The sequence below is a fragment of the Pleurodeles waltl genome, chromosome 12, assembly GCF_031143425.1.
Source record: "Pleurodeles waltl isolate 20211129_DDA chromosome 12, aPleWal1.hap1.20221129, whole genome shotgun sequence".
Taxonomy (NCBI): Eukaryota; Metazoa; Chordata; class Amphibia; order Caudata; family Salamandridae; genus Pleurodeles; species Pleurodeles waltl.
Window position 1 is genome coordinate 63,809,443 of NC_090451.1, and position 23,279 is coordinate 63,832,721.

Here is a 23,279-nt window from a genome sequence, read left to right on the forward strand (position 1 = left end):
GCTGTACCAACACCGTAGTTGTCATCCTAATTTTTGTGTTGGAGTCTAGGCACACAACAAATTATTAAAACATCTGCTTGGCATGCAACTCTAGGGTGCCCTTTGCAGCTTAAAGTACAAGGCTTATTTCTCACTTTTTAAATAACCATTGTCCTTGACAACTGCAGGGGTTGTGTTTTTCCATGCTGTCTCAGAACTCCACTTGAGATTCTGCTCCAGTCTACTTACCGCACCATACTGTGTCCAGGAGATAGTACGAGTATATCAATGGGGCAACTTATAAATATGTAATATTCAGCCAACTAGTATGCTCCTGCCTTCTCTAATGCGGCCCAAGTTATGCAGAATCAGAACCACCTTCTCTATTAAACACCAGATGGAAAAAGCTACTTCTGCTGCCCTTTCGGGCTCTTGATTGGCTCAATACTACCTCATTACAGATTGTTAAAAAAATAAATAAAAAAAAACCGAACATGGCAGATATAGAAGCAGGCTCTAACCTCAAATTATGCGACAGAAAGATGAACACCTGGTGTGGGGGCACTTCCCGATGTAATATGGGCAGTTTCATGACTTGCTTGGGAGCATGTGTGGTCTTCACTGTTATAGCAAAGAGGATTACAAGGTGGTGTAGTTGTGAGACCTTACCATGTAGGAAACAAGTTACTTACCTGTATCTGTAATTCTCCAGTATTGGAAATTTTAATAGATTCACATGCTTTAATCATTCCCCGTCATCGAGATGGGAGTCCCCGGTGTAATACAAAAGCCATGCTCAATTGCATATAAAGCTCCAAGGCACTAAGCCTCTTAATTTAGTAACATCTTATAGTTTTATTAAAAAAAGGAGCAAACTTAACAGACAACCAATCAGCTCTCACCACCCTCTCGAACCCTCCTGTGAGGAGCTGATGTCCCTCAGATTTTACAAGCACAAGTGCAATAATACATCTAGGCCTGAGCTAAAATGAAGGTGAGCTTCTCAGGGGAGGAAGGGCGGGTCGCATGTGAATCTATGAAAGTTTCCAATACTGGAGAACTACAGTTACAGGTAAGTAACTTGTTTCTTACTCCGGTATTGGAACTTTCATAGATTCACATGCTTGAATCAGAATAGTAAGCAGTAGATAACATTTTTTTCGTCCTATAGATAGCAGCATAGCAATTTGAAATGCAAACTGGCATGATAATATGTACTGACACTTCTTTCTACGATCTACAGCATTATTATAAAGAAAACGTGATATAACAGAAAACAAGCGGATGGAGGGAAAATGATTTAGCTCACCTTCATTGAAACCGGTTGCGAAGGACTGCTTGCCCAACGGCTGCATCCCGAAGTGACTCCATGTCCAAGAAGTAATGCTGTGTGAAGGTGTGAGTTGTCCTCCATGTCGCAGCTCAACAGATGTCTTTAATTGATACACCAGCAAACAGCGCACAGGATGCAGATATAGCTCTGGTAGAATGCGCTCTTACACTTGTTTGCAATGGTCTTCCTGCTTTCTGATGGCAGAATATGATTGCGTCTTTAATCCATCGGGATATAGTCTGTTTCGTTAGAGTGACCTTTTCTAGCGGCACTGAAAGCTACAAATAACTGAGTGGACTGTCTGAACGACTTTGTCGTGTCCAGATAGAATTTTATGCACTTTAAGGTCGAGTGAATGACGCATCCTTTCTGCAGTAGTTTGTGGGTTCGGGAAGAAAGATTTGAGCACCACCGGCTCGTTGATATGGAATTCCAAAGGCACGTTAGGAATTAATTTGGGATTAGTGCGCAGAATGACTTGTTTGAACTACAAAAATGTTTCTTGTATAGTGAAAGCTTGAATTTCACTAACTCTGCGTGCCGAAGTGAGGGCGAGAAGGAGAGCCACCTTCCAAGTGAGGTACTAGATGTCTGGTCTGTGGATAGGCTCAAAAGGCTCCTTCATAAGCTGGTTAAGGACAATGTTAAGTTGCCATGCCGGAGGCGGAGGTTTTACTGGAGGAAAAGATCTTAAGAGACCCTTCAGGAATTGCTTGACTAATCTGAGAGCATAAGGACGGCTTGCCTGGTACGCTTCTGTATCTGGAGATGGCTGCTAAATGGACTAATTGAAGAATGGGGCAGTCCGGAACACCACCTCCGGTGCGGAGAGGGGGTGCATTTTTTGGGGTTTCACACCATACACAATAGTTTCCATTTTAGGCAGTAAGATTTGTTGGTGCTAGCTGCACGTGCATTAGCTAGTACTTCCCTGCAGTCAGTCGGTAGATCTAGCTGGCCAAATTCGTTTTATTCAGACTCAGACTTGCTGTTATGTGGATTTGGTGGTGAATACACCATTTACAGACTGTTTGCGCTTCAAGAGTACGTGAGGAAGTGTTCCTCCCTGCTTAAGTAGTGCATTGTGGTGGTATTGTCTGTCCTGACAAGCACTGCTGACCCTCGTATCCTTGAAAGGAAGGCTTGCAAGGCATAACAGACCGCTCTCAGCTCGAGAAGGTTTATGTGGAACAGATGGTGAGAAGGTGGCCACTTTTTGCTCACCCGAAGGTTCGGCAAGCATGTGCCCCATCCTGTGAGCTATGCATCCGTAGTTACTATCATTGGAGGAATTCGTGCCAAGAAGCTGAGTCCTTTTGAAATGTTCTCGGGAATTGTCTATTAATCCAGAGAGTGGACCATGTGCGGTGTTATGAGGATGGTATCCTCGAAGGATCGTCGTGCTTGCGTCCATTGCCTGTACAGCTCCTCCTGAATTGGGCGCATTCGCAAGCGGCAGAACGGAATGAGGCTTATACATGGCAACATCATGCATAGTAAGGACTTGTACCGCCGAACTGAAATACTTTTTTTGAAGCACCTTGCCAGTTGTATTAACCTTGTTTGTCTGTCTGGCGCTGGATAGGCTTTGGCCTGTTGAGTGTCTAAGATAGCCCCTAGGAAGGCGAATCTAGTGGATGGCTGTAGGAACGATTTTTCTTTGTTGAGCGTATGGCCTAATTCCTTGAAAAGGCGCAGTCGCCTTGACTGAGTTTTCTGCTGACTGGACATCTGGGGCTTTTAGTAGCCAGTTGTCAAAGTAGGGGAACACCTGGTGTTTGTTTCTCCTCAGGTAGGCCAACACTGGTGCTAGACATTTGGTGAAGATTTGTGGTGCTAAACGTGGGCCAAAAGGGAAGGCCCTTGAACTGGAAGTGTTCGCCGTTGACCGCAAACCTCAGGTACTTTGTGGAGCGGATGAATGGAAATGTGAGATTTTGCATCCTGAAGGTCTGGAAAGGCCATGTAGTCTGCCCTGTTCAGAAGCTGGAGGATGTCTTGTAGGGTGACCATCCAAAATGTTTGTTTCTTGAGGTACTTGTTTAGCTCCCGTAAATCCAGAATTGGCCCCCATAGGCGAAACTTCTTTTGGATGAGAAAGAAGCTGGAGTAGGAACCCTTTCCCCTCTGGGAAAGGAGAACAGACCCTATAGCCTCTTCCTTCAGCATGGTTATTACCTCCAAGCGGAGTAGATGGTGTTTTTGTGGAATCTGGGATGGAGGCATTAAAGGGGGAATCTGGGTGAATTCCAACAGGTGTCCGAATCTGACAACATCCAGCACCCGCTTGTCTTTCGTTATTTGTTGCCATCGTTGGATATGATGTTTTAAAATTCCGTGATAAAATGTAGGAGGAGAGTATAGAGGACGTGTCGTTTGACAGTCCTTGTCTACGTGCGGATTCTTTAGGTTGTCGCCCCAACTTGCTCTTGTGGCAGTGCCTGGTATAGGCTGCGGGAGGTGGTTGCCTCGGCTGGTATTGTGTCCTAGAAGGCTGGAATGTTGAGGAACAGGATGGATACCTATATTGCAGGTATCCTCCGCAAAAGGAAGGTTGACCTCTGCCCCTGGCACCACGAAAGGGCATTTTCCTGTATTGCAGAGTGCCTAAGGATTTCGCCGTCTCTGTATCAGATTTAATGGCTTGAAGAGCGTCAAACTGCTTGCCAGATAGTGCATCCCCTTCATACGGAAGATCCAGAATTTTCGTCTGTACTTCGGGATAAAGTTGGTGTCTTTGAGCCAACCCTGACGCCTAAACACAGCTGAACCCACGAGTAATGTGAAGCCCATTGCTGCTATATCTAGTGCACAATCGATCTCTGCTGAAGATCGCTGGCCCTCTACGAGTACTTTCCTAGCTTCTGTTTTGGAAAGCTCTTCCAATGATTGGGATATGTCTGACCAGAGCTGTCGATCATATCTTCCAAGTAGAGCAAGGGAATTGGCCAGCCTTACTACAATAGCTGACATGGAGGAGAAACACTTGCTGATGTTGTCCAAGCGACTCCCTTCTTTGTCCGGCGGTGATGTCAATGGGGTGGGGTTCCTGGAGCGACGTTGGGCGGCTTGTGAAATCAGAGTCTGGCTTCGGATGGCCTGAGGCGCAAGCCGGAGCATCCTCTGTGGGTTTATATTTATTACCCAGTCTCGGCAGAACTAGAGGGACCGTCGCCGGATTCCGCATAATTTTCAGGCCCTGGCTCCCAACATTGTCTTTGATGGGTATAGCTCTGACCACCTTCCCGTGGGGCTCTTTAAAATCATTGAGGAAGCAATCCTGCTGAGATGTGGGCATTGGAAGAACAAACCGCGGGGCGGCATGCTCAAGCAGGTTATGGTAGCCGCCTACATCTTCAGGTGGGGGCTCTACCTCAGGTGCTGTAGGAGAAACAGGTGCTGGTATGATGTAATCATCCCACTCATTGTTGTCAGGCTGTATCTCAACTTCCTCCGCATCGGAGGAAACCTGATGCCTTGGTGTGGAAAGGACAGAATGCTGTGATCTTGGCTGAGGTGTATGATGCGGCTGCTGCAAGTGAGGAGTTGTTGGCTGAGGCAAAAGTATTGGTTGTTGTACCGATGAAGGCTTTGCTGGAAAACGTTCCTGATAGTCCGCCAACATTGCTTGTAAGCCTGAAACAAGCCCAGGGGCAAGACCTACTAGCCCCGGCTGTTCATATTAGAATTGCATATAGTATGCGGCATTGTCATCTGAGTATTTCTGGCATTTAACCCTTAACTGGAAAGGGCTGCTGGCTACTCCAAAAATACCCTCCTTATCCGAGTCGTCATCTAAGGGATGTGATGGTAGAAGGCTGGAAACCTTGCTAGGGGACATCACTGAGGGCGTTAGGTGATACATTTTTGCCCTCCTGTGTGCAACCTGGTCCGCTGACGAAAACAGAGGCAAGAAATATGGTCTCTCTACTTTCACTGCAGTCTTCGCCGTCGACGAGAGATGTGCCGCTGACGGTGGTGGCGTCAACGGGGGTTTCGATGTTGGAGTGTCATTGGTGGAAGCAGCATCGACAGTGGAAACAGCGTGTGAGAGGCAGTCGCCAGCGGGGTCGATGAAGGCCTCGACGGTATCAACGCCGACAGTGAAGATATAGGACGTACAGTCAACAAGGATGAGCATACCATCGACGAAGAGCCGTATTTCGCCCTACAGAATGTGGTCACTGTGGAAGTCGTCATCAGGACTTGAGCCATCGACAATGATCCTGTCAATGGCGCAGAAATTGGTTTCTTGAAGGTATGCTTTACCTTGAGTGGTGGTGTGGACGGCTCAGAGACAGGCTTCTCTTTTTACTAAGTCTGAAGCTTTAGTCTTCTTCCTTGAAGGGCTTCCAATTTTTAAGGATACCTCAGCAGTTTTTAAAAAGCTTTTCTGGGTCTTTCCTCTGAAGGAACTTCAGATTGTTGTTTGACAGGTGTTTTCACCACAGAAACAGAAGAAGAGGCACTTTCCTGATCAGAAACTGGATTGTGTCTGGATTTCAATTTTTGTAGCCAGATGAGATGACCCTCTCTGTCCTTAAGAGTCTTCGTAGAAAAGGTTCTACATACCTTACAGTCTCTAGGTTTATGGCTAGGATAGAGACACTATATACAGTCCTTATGCTGATAATCAACATGCAGCCTTTTCGTGCAGGTAGCACAGGCAGTAAAAAAGCCCTTTTTTACTGTGTCTCTGACATGGTAGCCAGGTAGACCCACCTTGAATGATTTCTGAAGAGAAAAAGTATCCAAATCTCTTCAGGAAGGATTTCTGAGAGGAAAACAGAGCAGAGCTCAGAGGAGACTCCTTAGCACAATTTGAGGTGGAAAATGTGAGGGAAATCAGCTCCTCACAAGAGGGTTCTAGAGGGTGGTGAGAGCTGATTGGTTGTCTGTTAAATTTGGTCCTTTTTTATAAAACGTCTAGGAAGTTACTAAATTAAGAGGCCTAGTGCCTCTGAGCTTTATATGCAGTTGATCATGGCTTTTGTATTACACCAGGGACTCCCATCTCAACGACGGGGAATGATTCAAGTATGTGAATTTGTGAAAGTTACAATACTGGAATAATAACATTACGATCTTCATAAACTTCAGTTTGTTTTCTTTAATAGAGCCCTTCGCTCAGTCCTGGGTAGCTGGGTCACAGAAGCCAGGCATAATCAAAGGATCAAGTGTAAAGCATTTAGAATTAACAAAACAGGAAATAAGGAAAATGTCACATTTATAAAAATAGAGCATAAACCAAAGTGACAAATATCTATTGAGGGAACCAGGATATGAATTTTTACAGGTGAGTAAATCACTGTCGTTCACGCTTGGGAAATGCAATAAATCATAAGTGGTTTAGCCATTTTTAGCAGCCCATTTAAGTATGGAGACTTCTCTTCACTTGGATAGGCCACAGTATGTCAGGGACCAGCAGAGTCCAGGAAGACATTTGCCTGTTAAGTCCAGCTGTGTCAGGGTCTTTCTAAATTTTTATACTGTACCATAGTCCAGCCAAGAAGTGGTCCTGATGCTGGGGATGAAGAGAATGCTGAAAAGTTTGTACAGATGTTGAGTATTCATGGGTTCATCCTGGTATCCACGAGGGTCAGGGGTCAACTCCAGCCTCAGGACTATCCCCCAAGGTGCAGCACAGGAGTTCCAGTGTAGGTCCAGTTGCCACTGGTCAGCTAGTTTCCTTGCCACCGCAGTGTTAATGTTTCCTTGCAAGTACGTAAATCTTTTGCTTTGGGAAACAGGGTCCACTTCGAACTTGGTTACGAATCTCATGGGCTTGGGGGGCACCTCGGGAATGTCAGGACTGTCACCAACAGGCACTTCAGTGTCCAGCAGCAGCCAGGAGTTTCTGGGCAATGGGGCCCTCAAGGAATGCAGGGTTCTTTAGCTTTTGGTGACTACCCACCAAGCCTTTGGAGTCACTCCTCTATTCTGGCACAAGTGGAGCTCTTTTCCACAAGTAGGCACAGCAGGCATAGTCCTCTTTGTGGGTCACTAGGGTGCAGCCTCTCTTGGCTGGGTCCAGGGAGTAGCAGGGCAGTTCTTCCATCTGTTTTCCAATCCAACAGTGCTCTGAGGGCGTGTGTCTGGGGTGCCACTTTTATGCATAGTCTTGTTTGTGGGAGGGGAGGACTCACTAGCCAATGGGGAAAGAGTTCCCACAAGGCAACCCTTCCATTTTATATCACTTCCTGGGGGTTTGGACACCAAACAATTCCAGGATCCCCTTCTCTGAGCAAATCCAAGAGTGTTCAAGCCACCTTTTCCTGTGAGGAGCCCTGCTGGGGTGTACAGAGCATAAAGATCTTCCTCCTGTAAAACCGGTTTTGCAAAGAGTCCCCCCCCCCCCCCCCCAACCTCTGGAGGAGATGCCAGCCTATCTGCCTACACAAAGCCGCAGAAAGGCGCAGGTGTGATTGTCATTTGTTTCAAAAGACTTTAGGCTCTATGAAGCCGGGCCATCTGTCACCAGTACCCAGTGGTCATCCTGCTGGCAGAGGTCACACCTACTCCCACCAGCAATTCTTTGTTCTCTGTTCCTGGGAGTGCTACACACGTCCTAGCATGGGACAGTGTGCTGCAGAGAAACACAGAAATCTACCAGCGGTTCGGGCCACAAAGATTTGATTTTCTAGAGTCACCTATTAAAAATTACCCTAAATCCAATCTCAGCAATGAGTTAAGTTTAATGTAATGATTAATTTGATATCTAGTAGTAATCTCTTTGGTGGGCCAAAATATGTTAGTATTTAGGACGGTGGCTAGTGAAACTCCACATTAACCAATTGGATCTCACACCTTGCTACAGTGAAAACTGCAATTTTCAGTTTTCACTGTCAAGCTAGGTTAAACATAAAATGAACATGTTGGCCTTTTTATTATCAAGCACCCTCTCTGGTGGGCTACAGAGGCCTTCCTAATCAAAAAGGATGAATTTGACCTGGCAAAGAGTTCATTTTGCCATGCCAAGTTTGCAGTTCTAAAGCTGCCGGACTAGGCTGCAGTGGCAGGCCTAGAGTCACATTTTCATCTTTTCACTGCAGTGGTTGCACATTTAAGGGCTGCAGTACACTAGTGATTGTTGGAAATGGCCCTTTTTGTAGGATTATCCCCAAACGTTTTGCCTTCTTCCTCCTATTTCTGCAGGTCTGTTTTTGCTGGTTTGTCTCTGCACACTTTACCACTGCTAATCAGTGCTAAAGTGCAAGTGCTCCCTACAGAAATGGTACTGTTGCTTGGTTTATCCATGATTGGCATATTTGATTTACTAGTAAAGTGCACTAGAGGTGCCCAGGGCCTGTAAATCAAATGCTACTAGTAGGCCTGCAGCACTGGTTGTGCCACCCACATTAGTAGCCCTGTAAACATGATTCAGACCTGCCATTGCAGTGTCTGTGTGCAGTTTTAAACTGCCAATTCGCCTTGGCAAGTGTACCCACCTGCCAGGCCTCAACCTTCCCTTTTACTACATGTAAGGCACCCCTAAGTTAGGCCCTAGGTAGCCCCATGAGCAGGGGGCAGTGTATGTTTAAGGTAGGACATATACTAGTGTGTTTTATTTGTCCTAACAGTGAAATACTGCCTAATTCGTTTTTCACTGTGCAAGGCCTAGCTCTCATAGGTTAACATGGGTTCTGCTTTTAAATATCCTTAAAGCGCAGGTTCTCTTTGAGAGCAGATAAAGATGTGGAGTTTAGGGTCTCTGAGCTCACAATTTAAAAATAATTTTTTTGGTGAAGTTGGTTTTTAGATTGTTAGTTTGAAAATGCCACTTTTAGAAAGTAGGCATTTTCTTGCTTAAGCCATTCTGTGACTGCCTGTTTGTGGATCCCCCGTCTGGATCAGTTTAACAGTTGAGCTGTTCACACCTCTCCTCTAGACAGTGACACAAAGGGGGCTGGGGTGTAGCCTGCATATCTTGATTAGCCATCTGAGCTGGAGAGTCGGGGAGGAGTGGTCACTCACACCTGAAAGGACTGTGCCTGCCCCAACACAATGCAGTCTCCGACCCCCTGGTGAGTGTCTGGGGCCTGGACTGGACAAGGAAGGATCTTTCAAACACTTGAGACTTTGCTGTGAAGTTTGCCAACTTCAAAGGCAGAACTGGGTATAAGAAGATCAAAAACCCCAGACTTTTAGAATCCTTCTGGAATCACGAGGAACCTCTGCCCAACAGAAGAGATGAACAGCTGAAGGAGTACTGTCCCTTTGCCGTGTTGCTTGCTGGACTGGCCTGCAGTTGCTGCTTCTGCCTGAAAAGAGTGCAAAGGGTGAACTTTGCTGTGTGTCCCGCTTGAGAAAGTTCTCCAAGGGCTTGGAGTAGAGCTTGCCTCCTGTTGGAAGTCTCAGGGACACCAAAGACTTCAGTTTCCTCACCCTGCAGCACTGGGAACTGTGTTTTGTGCTGTTCAAGAGGAGAAACCACTGCAACGCCCCCAACGACGCTGCTGGCCTGCACCATGACCTGCCGACACCACACGGAGTCGCATTGCCCCGCTGCGCACCGCGACCCTGGTCTCCCCGATGCAGTCATCGGACGACTTCACTGAGCCGCTGCTCGCACTGCGACCTGTGGGCCTCGCACTCCAGCATTGCCTGCTCACACCACACCCTGGGCATACCAGATGCTCCTGCTGACACCTGCGCCACTGTATGCACCGCAGCCTGTGGACACCACTCGTGAGGTACACAAAGCACTATCCCATCCCGCACCGCAGCCACAGTCCACCAGCGCCAGCAACTCCTGTGCTGTCACCGTGGCCTGTGGACACAGCTCGTGAGGGTCACAAAGCACTGTCCCACACTGCTGGCTTGGGCCTACCGATGACCGCGCTTCGGCAACGACGCCGTCGCTGGTTGCACTGTGACCTGTGGACACCGCACCGCCCCGCTTCACACCACAGCCCTTGTCTCACCGACACCGCTGGATGCAGTCACCGAGCTGATGCCTGCACTGTGACCTGTGGGCACTGCACGTCGCATCGTCCCGCTTCGCACCGCAGCCCTGACGACATCCACGTCTGTTATGTTGGATTGTTATCGTATTCGGTCTTGTTTTATATAGATAAATATTGGCTATTTTTCTAAAACTGGTGTGGTGTCCTTTTGTAGTGTTTTCACTTATTACTGTGTGTTATGTGCAAATGCTTTACACATTGCTTCTGAGACAAGCCTGACTGCTCGTGCCAAGCCACCAAGGGGGTGAACAGGGGTTATATGAGTGGGTATCTCCCTTATCCTGACTAGAGTGAGGGTCCCTACTTGGACAGAGTGCAAACCGACTGCCAACTAGAGACCCCATTTCTAACATTGGTTATCAGCGGTGAGGATAGGACTTGCATTTGCACTTGGCCTACAGTGATTGGTGTACATTACTACTATATCGCAGACCATTACGTGCCACATACAGTTTTTTGTTTTTATTTTTTTCCTCTTTGACCCATTTTTGATCTTGAGTTCAAGTGAACCCCAACGACATCATGTCTCAATCAAGAGCATCTTCAGTTGCATCCCAGGATTTGGTTTTTGAGGAGGATAGGTTGGAAACCTATTCCATGAAGGAACTGAAGGCAGTTTGTAAAAACCTCAGAATTCAGATAAGAGGCCTCACCAAAAAGGAGGAGCTACAAAAGACGCCGAGGGTCTGGGTAGCCGCCAGAACTGCCAGTGGGCAGTCTGAGGATCCAAATGGAGACTGCTGACAAATTCTAGGGAACATATACTGAGGGTACAGGAGCTGCCAGTGGGGGGGGGGGGGGGGGGGGGGGGGGGGGGGGGGTTCCCACTGTGCCAAGCAGCGGCTCAAAAGGACAGACTCCAGAGGAGCTGGAGGACAGGAGAGAAGCCAGGAGGCACCAGATTGAGTTGGAGAGATTAAAAATGGAGGCTCAGAGGGAGCAGCGAGCCATGGAGGAAAGAAAGATGCTTTTGGACCATGAGCTTAAAGTAAAAGCTGGATGTGAGGAGCAGGTCCAGCCAGGATGGCGGCATCAATTCCTCAGTGCAGTCAGGCAGAATTGTGTGCATTCCTAAAAACGTAGGGAGAGAGTACAAGAAGGGAGATGACATACAGAGGTGGTTTAAGGGATATGAGGCGTCCATCCACATGAATAGGGTCCCTGAGAAGAACTGGGGAGCAGGATTGTGGAACCACTTCACAGAGGAGGGGAGGGACACTTTGCTACCTTTGGGTAAGGGGTACAACCTCACCTACTCTGACATGGAGGCCCTTCTCACTCGGTATGGTCTCACTCCTGACAGGTACAGGGATCAGTTTAGGCAGAGTAAGAAAACTGAGTCCCAGACCTGGTTAGTGTGTGTAGATTCGTTTTGCAGAGCACTGGATGGTTGGGTGAAGGGCAGTAATGTCACAGATTTTCAGGGGCTGTACAACTCAATTGCGTGGGAGCACTTGTCCAGTCTGTTTTGCAGAGCTCGCCAGCACTCGACTGATAGTAAGCTGACTTACCCCAGGAAGCTTGCTATGGAGGCAGACCGCTGCCTGGTGAGTAAAAGGATCCACAAGAAGGTTTATGGGGGAAGACTCCACCAAAGGTGGGCAAGGTTCCCAGAAGTAGGAGAGGGAACTCAAGGGAGACAGATAGGTCCCAGGATAAGGAGGGAGAAAAAGAGTCCCAGGCCCCTTCTGACAAGGATGAGGGAGGTTCTGGTAGGCGGTGGCCCAGGGCACCCCCATTTTCAACCCCTGTGCTTTGAGTGTTCAGTTAGGACTCATGAAAGGGGACTCTGTCTCTCCTAAGACAACCCACATTGGTGGCCCCTCTACTGAGGTGGTTAATGTGGCCTTAGGGGGAGGTAGCCCAGGGGCAGATCACAGACCATGCCATGATATCCCTTAGTTGGGAGGTTGACTCAGAGGGTGAGTCATCACTTCCACCAGGTAACGGTGAATGAGGTCCCAGTCACTGCCGTGAGGGACAGTGGGGCTAGCCATACAATGATGGTGGAAAGGCTGGTCTCCCCAGACCAGTACACCGGCCAGGTGTGACAAGTCCATGGGCAGGACTTCTGTCCTATGGCCCTGGTATCCCTAGAGTGGGGTGGGGAGGTGACCCAGAGGCAGGTCATAGTCAGTCCCCAGATGCCCATAGTCTGCCTTCTGGGGAATGAGTTGCCCCAGGTGTCAGGGGAACTGGGAGGGGTGGCCCCAGAGACACCCTCACAGTTCAGTTATCTGGGGGTACCACTCCAGAGCAGAGGGTATCGGATTCCAGCATGAGGGACAGGGGGAGGGAGAGCCCACCCCTGTCCCCTGCTCAGCCTGAGGGTTCCGGCCCAAGGGTGAGTGACCAGTCTCAGGACACCACTCCTGAACTGGTGGGAAGGGAAGTGGAAAAAGGGTGCAAGTCACCTGGGGTTACTGCCCCCCACTTTTTAAAACCACAGAGGCTAGAGACCCTTGCATGGCCTGGGTCCTGGCTCTTTACACTGACAGCTGTCAGTGGCCTCTGTTGGTTGTTATCCTTGTGGTCAGAGGTCTCCCTATGTGGGGGACTAAAGTCAGACCCCAGGGGTGGAATGAGCCATATCACACTGTTGCCCCTGGTGGTACTGTGCCTACAGGGACGCATCTGTGAGCAAGGTAAGGTCAGGTGCTGCACAGATGGAGTTCTCAGATGAGAAGAGGTCCCCCAAGGTTAGTTCAGTGGGCCCTGAGAGTGTTGACTGAAGGATCAACCTGGGTTCAAGGAGGTGTAGAACTGGCAAGAGCTCCTGCAGTAGTGGGCCATTGTCCAGGTTCTATCGCCCTGCGAAGGGAAGTCCAGCAAGGTATTGATTGGCCTACCCTGGCTTTAGGCTGGGAGGGGATCATGTTGGAAATGGCCCTTTTTGCAGGGTTATCCCCAAACTTTTTGCCTTCTGGCTCTAGGTACCCCTGGTACCATATACAAGGGACTTAGATGAGTCAAATTGTTATTAGCTAATTAAACAAGTCCTTTGAGTAGCAAAGCACAAGCACTGGGGCTGGTGAGCAGGACCCAGTGCACAACAGTCGAAAGTCCAGCTGCATCAATTAAAAAAAAAAAACAATTTAAAAACTAGCGGGGGAGGGGGAAATTCACCACGCCAAAAGCAGGCCTTTCCTACAATCCTACTTGCAAGTTAAGCCAAATAAAAAAATAAAAATAGATTGAGTTAGCAGAGGAAACACAGAAAAAACAGTTCCTCACCTGTAACTACAGTATGGATAAGTTACTTACCTGTAAATCCTAGTTCTCTTCCAGGGGTATCCTCAAAGTCATAAACATTGAATATTCCCGACCTTGTGCGGGGACCCCGGAGCATATAGATATAAAATACATACATATTATCATGTGTAAAACAGCAATGCAGGCTATAATCATAAATAGGCTAAAATGCTTTATTTCTATGCAAGTTTTTTTTTTTTATATTATAAAATCACAATAGATCATAAATATCTACCTAAGCCCCAAAAACTGGACTTAGGGAAGTAAACAGCAGTAAATAGCAGAGAAAAATAGAAAAAACCACATTGAAAAACAATGAAGCATTCTTAGCCAATAGGCTGCATGCAGGTTAACACAGGAGAACCATAAAAACTTTGGCACCGTGCCTTTAAGACCCTGAGCACCTCCAGTATCCCACCATGCCTTAGGGGTGAAGGGAAGGTGACAGTTGGTTCACAGTTAGGTCAGTTCTTTTTTCCGGCTTCTTCTGAGAGGATCCTGGAGCATTGAGCTCTCAGTTTTTCTGAGTTTATTCTTCAGAAAAATCCCTAAAAATAGTGTTTTTCCTGTTTACTCGACAGATAACATCTTTTGTCTGAGTTTGGCAGTCTTTTCTGAAAGAAAATGCCATCTCTTTTTGTAAAATGTCCTTCTTGTGGGAAGAAGAAAGCCCAGTCAGACCCACACTCTCTGTGTATTGTCTGCCTGCCACAGAGTCACTGTCCTGACACCTGCAAGTATTGTAAGAAGATGTCAAGGAGGACTCTCAAAGACAGAGAGAAAATCAGGCTACATGGGCTTCAGGAGAGGAAAAAGTCAACATCCTCTTCACTTCCCAGGCCTACAACAGAAGGAATGGCCAGATCGACGTCGACAGGTAGGATTGTGCCTGTTTGTTCTCCATCGACGTCATCGGCGCCACTGTCTCACCGGCATAGATCGCCGTCGACGGTGACCAGACAGACGTCGAGGGACAAAGCGTCGAAGCATGGACAGCACAGGGGTATATCTCAGTCGACGGCAGGCCGCCGTTCGGCGTCGAGCCATCTCCGGCGCTCCCGTTCGCCGTCGAGAACATCTCGCCCCTTGGCGTCGAAGGACACGACGCCAAAAACACCACGACGGCATGAACAACCGCCGTCGAGACACACGACAGCGAGTAGGTCCAGGTCCCGCGATCGGCGTCAAGACATTCAACGTCGAGGCCTTCGACGTCAAGACCTTCAGGCCTTGTCTTCAAAAGAACCGTACACGGTTTTTCATGACAATAGAGTGGTTCTTCGAACTCACCCATCTTTCCTTCCGAAGGTGGTGTCAGAATTCCATATTAATCAGACCATATCTTTACCGACGTTCTTTCCCAATCCGGAGACTACGGCAGAGAAAGCATTGCACTCAGACTTGAAAAGAGTGCTGAAATTTTATCTGGACAAGACAAAATCGATTAGACACTCTAACCGCTTGTTTGTAAACTATGGTCATTTAAGGACAGGAGAGGCAGCATCTAAGCGAACAATATCAAGATGGATAGTTTCTTGTATTGTTAATACTTGCTAGCTAATAAACAATTACTAGCGCGGCCTAGAGCGCATTCCACAAGGGGTAAAGCGGCTACTGCTGCTCTCCTTAACAATGTTCCGATATCTGAGATTTGTAAGGCTGCTACATGGAAGTCTGTGCGTACGTTTACAAGACATTATTGTTTAGACTCAGATGCAAGAGCGGATGCCCAAGTGGGGAAGGCCTCTCTAAGAAATCTATTTGCGTAAGACATCTATTCCTGCACTTCTATCGGACAGTCCGCTGGGTTTAGGGATGGGCTTGCTAATCTATTCAATGTTTATGACTATTGATGAGGATCCCCTGGAAGAGAAGAAGTTACTTACCTGTAAATCCTAGTTCTCTTCCAGGGATATCCTCATCAAAGTCATAAACAACCCACCCTCCTCCCCGGACGCACGTCTCCTAGAAGTGCAGGACAGACTGTGTTTTGAATCAGTTATACAAATTGTCACCGTAAAAAGAACTGACCTAACTGTGAACCAACTGTCACCTTTCCTTCACCCCTGAGGCATGGTGGGATACTGGAGGTGCTCAGGGTCTTAAAGGCACGGTGCCAAAGTTTTTATGGTTCTCCTGTGTTAACCTGCATGCAGCCTATTGGCTAAGAATGCTTCATTGTTTTTCAATGCAGTTTTTTCTATTTTTTCTCTAGTTTGCTACTGCTTACTTCCCTAAGCCTAGTTTTAGGAGCTTGGGTACATATTTATGCTCTACAGGGAGTGCAGAATTATTAGGCAAATTAGTATTTTGACCACATCATCCTCTTTATGCATGTTGTCTTACTCCAAGCTGTATAGGCTCGAAAGCCTACTACTAATTAAGCATATTAGGTGATGTGCATCTCTGTAATGAGAAGGGGTGTGGTCTAATGACATCAACACCCTATATCAGGTGTGCATAATTATTAGGCAACTTCCTTTCCTTTGGCAAAATGGGTCAAAAGAAGGACTTGACAGGCTCAGAAAAGTCAAAAATAGTGAGATATCTTGCAGAGGGATGCAGCCCTCTTAAAATTGCAAAGCTTCTGAAGCGTGATCATCGAACAATCAAGCGTTTCATTCAAAATAGTCAACAGGGTCGCAAGAAGCGTGTGGAACGACCAAGGCGCAAAATAACTGCCCATGAACTGAGAAAAGTCAAGCGTGCAGCTGCCACGATGCCACTTGCCACCAGTTTGGCCATATTTCAGAGCTGCAACATCACTGGAGTGCCCAAAAGCACAAGGTGTGCAATACTCAGAGACATGGCCAAGGTAAGAAAGGCTGAAAGACGACCACCACTGAACAAGACACACAAGCTGAAACGTCAAGACTGGGCCAAGAAATATCTCAAGACTGATTTTTCTAAGGTTTTATGGACTGATGAAATGAGAGTGAGTCTTGATGGGCCAGATGGATGGGCCCGTGGCTGGATTGGTAAAGGGCAGAGAGCTCCAGTCCGACTCAGATGCCAGCAAGGTGGAGGTGGAGTACTGGTTTGGGCTGGTATCATCAAAGATGAGCTTGTGGGGCCTTTTCGGGTTGAGGATGGAGTCAAGCTCAACTCCCAGTCCTACTGCCAGTTCCTGGAAGACACCTTCTTCAAGCAGTGGTACAGGAAGAAGTCTGCATCCTTCAAGAAAAACATGATTTTCATGCAGGACAATGCTCCATCACACGCGTCCAAGTACTCCACAGCGTGGCTGGCAAGAAAGGGTATAAAAGAAGGAAATCTAATGACACGGCCTCCTTGTTCACCTGATCTGAACCCCATTGAGAACCTGTGGTCCATCATCAAATGTGAGATTTACAAGGAGGGAAAACGGTACACCTCTCTGAACAGTGTATGGGAGGCTGTGGTTGCTGCTGCACGCAATGTTGATGGTGAACAGATCAAAACACTGACAGAATCCATGGATGGCAGGCTTTTGAGTGTCCTTGCAAAGAAAGGTGGCTATATTGGTCACTGATTTTTTTTTGTTTTGTTTTTGAATGTCAGAAATGTATATTTGTGAATGTTGAGATGTTATATTGGTTTCACTGGTAATAAATAATTGAAATGGGTATATATTTTTTTTTGTTAAGTTGCCTAATAATTATGCACAGTGATAGTCACCTGCACACACAGATATCCCCCTAACATAGCTAAAACTGAAAACAAACTAAAAACTACTTCCAAAAATATTCAGCTTTGATATTAATGAGTTTTTTGGGTTCATTGAGAACATGGTTGTTCAATAATAAAATTAATCCTCAAAAATACAACTTGCCTAATAATTCTGCACTCCCTGTATTGTAGTATTTAATATAAAAAAAAATTAAAAAAAAGTCTTCATAGAAATAAAGCATTTTAGCCTGTTTTTAACATGATAGCCTGCATGACTGTTTGTTACACATGTATAATATGTGTATATTTTATATATGCTCAGGGGGCCCCGCACAAGGGCGGGAATATTCAATGTTTAGGACTATTGATGAGGATCCCCTGGAAGAGAACCACCATTGCCTCAGCCATTCCGCGGCAATGAGGATCATTCTGGCTGATGTCATTGAGAGTTTGATTAGGACTGCTGGGATCAGGGGAACTGGTGGAATGGCGTACAGAACTTTGCTGGACCAGTCTATCCACAGAGCATTCCCCAGCGATTCTGGATGGTAAAATCTGGCGTTGAAGCCTCGGCATTTTCTCTTGTCTGCTGTGGCTCAAAGGTGGCTAGAAGGTGTGCCCCACAAGCAGAATATATCTTGAACGACACCTTTGTTCAGAACCCCACTTGTGGTTCTCGTCTAAAACCCTGCTGGGGGCATCCGTTTGTACGTTCTGAACCCCTGGAAGGTGAGTTGCTATTATCTTTATATTCCTGGCCAGGAGCCAGTGCCATATTGTATGGGCCTCTTGAGACAGGACTCTGGATTTAGTTTGCCCATGCTTGTTCAGGTAATTCAGTGTTGAAAGACGGGAGAAAGGCTTTGAGAGCAAGGTGAACCGCACGTAGCTTGAGGAGGTTGATGTGGTAAGACTTTTCCCTCAGAGACCTTGTATTTGAAGATGATCCATATGAGCTCCCCACCCGAAGAGAAGCATCCGTCACGAATGTGGACGAAAAGGCATTCCTTGTTGCAGATTGGAGAGCACCACTGTAAAGAAATGGCTCCCTGTTGCAGTTACCCCCCACTTTTTGCCTGATACTGATGCTGACTTGACTGAGAAGTGTGCTGGGACCCTGCTAACCAGGCCCCAGCACCAGTGTTCCTTCACCTAAAATGTACCATTGTATCCACAATTGGCACACCCTGGCATTCAGATAAGTCCCTTGTAACTGGTACTTCTAGTACCAAGGGCCCTGATGCCAAGAAAGGTCTCTAAGGGCTGCAGCATGTCTTATGCCACCCTAGAGACCCCTCACTCAGCACAGACACACTGCTTACAAGCCTGTGTGTGCTAGTGAGAACAAAATGAGTAAGTCGACATGGCACTCCCCTCAGGGTGCCATGCCAGCCTCTCACTGCCTAGGCAGTATAGGTAAGACACCCCTCTAGCAGGCCTTACAGCCCTAAGGCAGGGTGCACTATACCATAGGTGAGGGTACCAGTGCATGAGCACTGTGCCCCTACAGTGTCTAAACAAAACCTTAGACATTGTAAGTGCAGGGTAGCCATAAGAGTATATGGTCTGGGAGTCTGTCAAACACGAACTCCACAGCACCATAATGGCTACACTGAAAACTGGGAAGTTTGGTATCAAACTTCTCAGCACAATAAATGCACACTGATGCCAGTGTACATTTTATTGTAAAATACACCCCAGAGGGCACCTTAGAGGTGCCCCCTGAAACTTAACCGACTATCTGTGTAGGCTGACTAGTTTTAGCCGCCTGCCACAAACCGAGACATGTTGCTGGCCCCATGGGGAGAGTGCCTTTGTCACTCTGAGGCCAGTAACAAAGCCTGCACTGGGTGGAGATGCTAACACCTCTCCCAGGCAGGAATTGTCACACCTGGCGGTGAGCCTCAAAGGCTCACCTCCTTTGTGCCAACCCAGCAGGACACTCCAGCTAGTGGAGTTGCCCGCCCCCTCCGGCCAGGCCCCACTTTTGGCGGCAAGGCCGGAGAAAATAATGAGAATAACAAGGAGGAGTCACTGGCCAGTCAGGACAGCCCCTAAGGTGTCCTGAGCTGAGGTGACTAACTTTTAGAAATCCTCCATCTTGCAGATGGAGGATTCCCCCAATAGGGTTAGGATTGTGACCCCCTCCCCTTGGGAGGAGGCACAAAGAGGGTGTACCCACCCTCAGGGCTAGTAGCCATTGGCTACTAACCCCCCAGACCTAAACACGCCCTTAAATTTAGTATTTAAGGGCTACCCTGAACCCTAGAAAATTAGATTCCTGCAACAAGAAGAAGGACTGCCCAGCTGAAAACCCCTGCAGCGGAAGACCAGAAGACAACAACTGCCTTGGCTCCAGAAACTCACCGGCCTGTCTCCTGCCTTCCAAAGATCCTGCTCCAGCGACGCCTTCCGAAGGGACCAGCGACCTCGACATCCTCTGAGGACTGCCCCTGCTTCGAAAAGACAAGAAACTCCCGAGGACAGCGGACCTGCTCCAAGAAAGGCTGCAACTTTGTTTCCAGCAGCTTTAAAGAACCCTGCAAGCTCCCCGCAAGAAGCGTGAGACTTGCAACACTGCACCCGGCGACCCCGACTCGGCTGGTGGAGACCCGACACCTCAGGAGGGACCCCAGGACTACTCTGATACTGTGAGTACCAAAACCTGTCCCCCCTGAGCCCCCACAGCGCCGCCTGCAGAGGGAATCCCGAGGCTTCCCCTGACCGCGACTCTTTGAATCTAAAGTCCCGACGCCTGGGAGAGACCCTGCACCCGCAGCCCCCAGGACCTGAAGGACCGGACTTTCACTGGAGAAGTGACCCCCAGGAGTCCCTCTCCCTTGCCCAAGTGGAGGTTTCCCCGAGGAACCCCCCCCTTGCCTGCCTGCAGCGCTGGAGAGATCCCGAGATCTCTCATAGACTAACATTGCGAACCCGACGCTTGTTTCTACACTGCACCCGGCCGCCCCCGCGCCGCTGAGGGTGAAATTTCTGTGTGGACTTGTGTCCCCCCCGGTGCCCTACAAAACCCCCCTGGTCTGCCCTCCGAAGACGCGGGTACTTACCTGCAAGCAGACCGGAACCGGGGCACCCCCTTCTCTCCATTCTAGCCTAGGTGTTTTGGGCACCACTTTGAACTCTGCACCTGACCGGCCCTGAGCTGCTGGTGTGGTGACTTTGGGGTTGCTCTGAACCCCCAACGGTGGGCTACCTTGGACCAAGAACTGAACCCTGTAAGTGTCTTACTTACCTGGTAAAACTAATCAAAACTTACCTCCCCTAGGAACTGTGAAAATTGCACTGTGTCCACTTTTAAAACAGCTATTTGTCAATAACTTGAAAAGTATACATGCAATTTTGATGATTTGAAGTTCCTAAAGTACTTACCTGCAATACCTTTCGAATGAGATATTACATGTAGAATTTGAACCTGTGGTTCTTAAAATAAACTAAGAAAAGATATTTTTCTATATAAAAACCTATTGGCTGGATTTGTCTCTGAGTGTGTGTACCTCATTTATTGTCTATGTGTATGTACAACAAATGCTTAACACTACTCCTTGGATAAGCCTACTGCTCGACCACACTACCACAAAATAGAGCATTAGTATTATCTATTTTTACCACTATTTTACCTCTAAGGGGAACCCTTGGACTCTGTGCATGCTATTCCTTACTTTGAAATAGCACATACAGAGCCAACTTCCTACATTGGTGGATCAGCGGTGGGGTACAAGACTTTGCATTTGCTGGACTACTCAGCCAATACCTGATCACACGACAAATTCCAAAATTGTCATTAGAAATTGATTTTTGCAATTTGAAAAGTTTTCTAAATTCTTAAAAGACCTGCTAGGGCCTTGTGTTAGATCCTGTTCAGCATTTCTTTTAGAGTTTAAAAGTTTGTAAAAGTTTGAATTAGATTCTAGAACCAGTTGTAGATTCTTAAAAAGTATTCCAACTTTTAGAAGCAAAATGTCTAGCACAGATGTGACTGTGGTGGAACTCGACACCACACCTTACCTCCATCTTAAGATGAGGGAGCTAAGGTCACTCTGTAAAATAAAGAAAATAACAATGGGCCCCAAACCTACCAAAATACAGCTCCAGGAGCTTTTGGCAGAGTTTGAAAAGGCCAACCCCTCTGAGGGTGGCAACTCAGAGGAAGAGGATAGTGACTTGGAGGACAATTCCCCCCTACCAGTCCTATCTAGGGAGAACAGGGTCCCTCAAACCCTGACTCCAAAAATAATAGTCAGAGATGCTGGTTCCCTCACAGGAGAGACCAACACCTCTGAAATCACTGAGGATAACCCCAGTGAAGAGGACATCCAGTTAGCCAGGATGGCCAAAAGATTGGCTTTGGAAAGACAGATCCTAGCCATAGAGAGGGAAAGACAAGAGATGGGCCTAGGTCCCATCAATGGTGGCAGCAACTTAAATAGGGTCAGAGATTCTCCTGACATCCTAAAAATCCCCAAAGGGATTGTAACAAAATATGAAGATGGTGATGACATCACCAAATGGTTCACAGCTTTTGAGAGGGCTTGTGTAACCAGAAAAGTAAACAGATCTCACTGGGGTGCTCTCCTTTGGGAAATGTTCACTGGAAAGTGTAGGGATAGACTCCTCACACTCTCTGGAAAAGATGCAGAATCTTATGACCTCATGAAGGGTACCCTGATTGAGGGCTTTGGATTCTCCACTGAGGAGTATAGAATTAGATTCAGGGGGGCTCAAAAATCCTCGAGCCAGACCTGGGTTGATTTTGTAGACTACTCAGTAAAAACACTAGATGGTTGGTTAACTGGAAATGAAGTGTGTGACTATGTTGGGCTTTATAATTTGTTTATGAAAGAACACATTTTAAGTAACTGCTTCAATGAAAAGTTGCATCAGTATCTGGTAGACCTAGGTCCAATTTCTCCCCAAGAATTGGGAAAGAAGGCAGACCACTGGGTCAAGACTAGGGTAACCAAAACTTCCACTGGGGGTGACCAAAAGAAAGGGGTTACAAAAACTCCCCAGGAGAAAGTGGGTGACACTAGAAACAAAGAAAAAGAGTCCTCTGTAGGCCCCCAAAAACCAGAACAGGTGGGTGGGCCCCAAGACACAACCCAAAACAAAGGTGGGTACCAGGGTAAGAACTGGGATGCCACTAAGGCATGGTGCCACAACTGTAAACAGTCTGGGCACCACACCAAGGACACTTCTTGTCCCAAAAACAAACCCCAGAACAAAATTCCAGGGGTAACCAGTGTAGCCATGGGAGATGACTCCTCAGAGGAGGAGGTCTTCATAGCCTTCAACTGGAAACAGGGCCCAACAGGTGAGTTGGAGATTCCAGAGGGAAGTAGACACTTCCACCACCTACTGGTGAATGGAATCCCAACCACTGCCCTGAGAGACACTTGTGCCAGTCACACTATTGTGCATGACAGGCTGGTGCTCTCAAACCAGTACATCCCAGGTGAGACTGCCAGGGTAAGAGTTAGCCTAGACAGGGTCACTAAGAGGCCTGTGGCTTTAGTACCCATAGAAGTGGGTGGCACTCTTAGCTGGAGAAGGGTAGTAGTCAGTACAGACCTCCCCCTTGATTGTCTCCTTGGAAATGACTACCCAGAGGTTAGTCAGAGCCCAAGAGAGGAACTGGTCCAGTGCCAATCCTCTCCCAAGGATTCTGGAAGTCCTGCCTCTGCAGTAAATGCAAGCAGGCCCCAGAAGAAGAAAAAAAGAAAACAGAGTAGGAAGGGTGGACAACCTTTAGCCAAGGTTACAGCAAGCCAAGGAGATTCTGCTCCAGTAGGGGAGAACTCCAAAAATGGCTCTGATAAAGTCCAACCTGACCCACAAGAAGTCCTGGCTAGTCAGGCAACTGTTAAGCCTGAGTGGGTGGCTCCTCAGCTAACAGAAGAAAGAGTGGAAGAAGGGTGTTTACTACAAGATGTGGTAACCCCCCACTCTAATACAGCAGACAGGCACCCTGAACCCAAAGAAGCCTGTAACTTAGCCCCTTCCCTTGTAGGTGAAGGGCTAAGGGTGTGGTTCTGGGCACTGACAGCTGTCAGTGGCCTCTGCTGGGTGTTAGCCTTTATGGCTGC

At 47.6% G+C, this 23,279-nt stretch overlaps 1 protein-coding gene across 3 annotated transcripts in view; it reads right to left on the reverse strand.

The window, feature by feature from the left end:
- CHAF1A (chromatin assembly factor 1 subunit A) overlaps positions 1-23,279 on the reverse strand; it is a 270,727-nt gene that overhangs the window by 123,940 nt on the left and 123,508 nt on the right. The gene's annotated exons all lie outside the window — the stretch shown is intronic.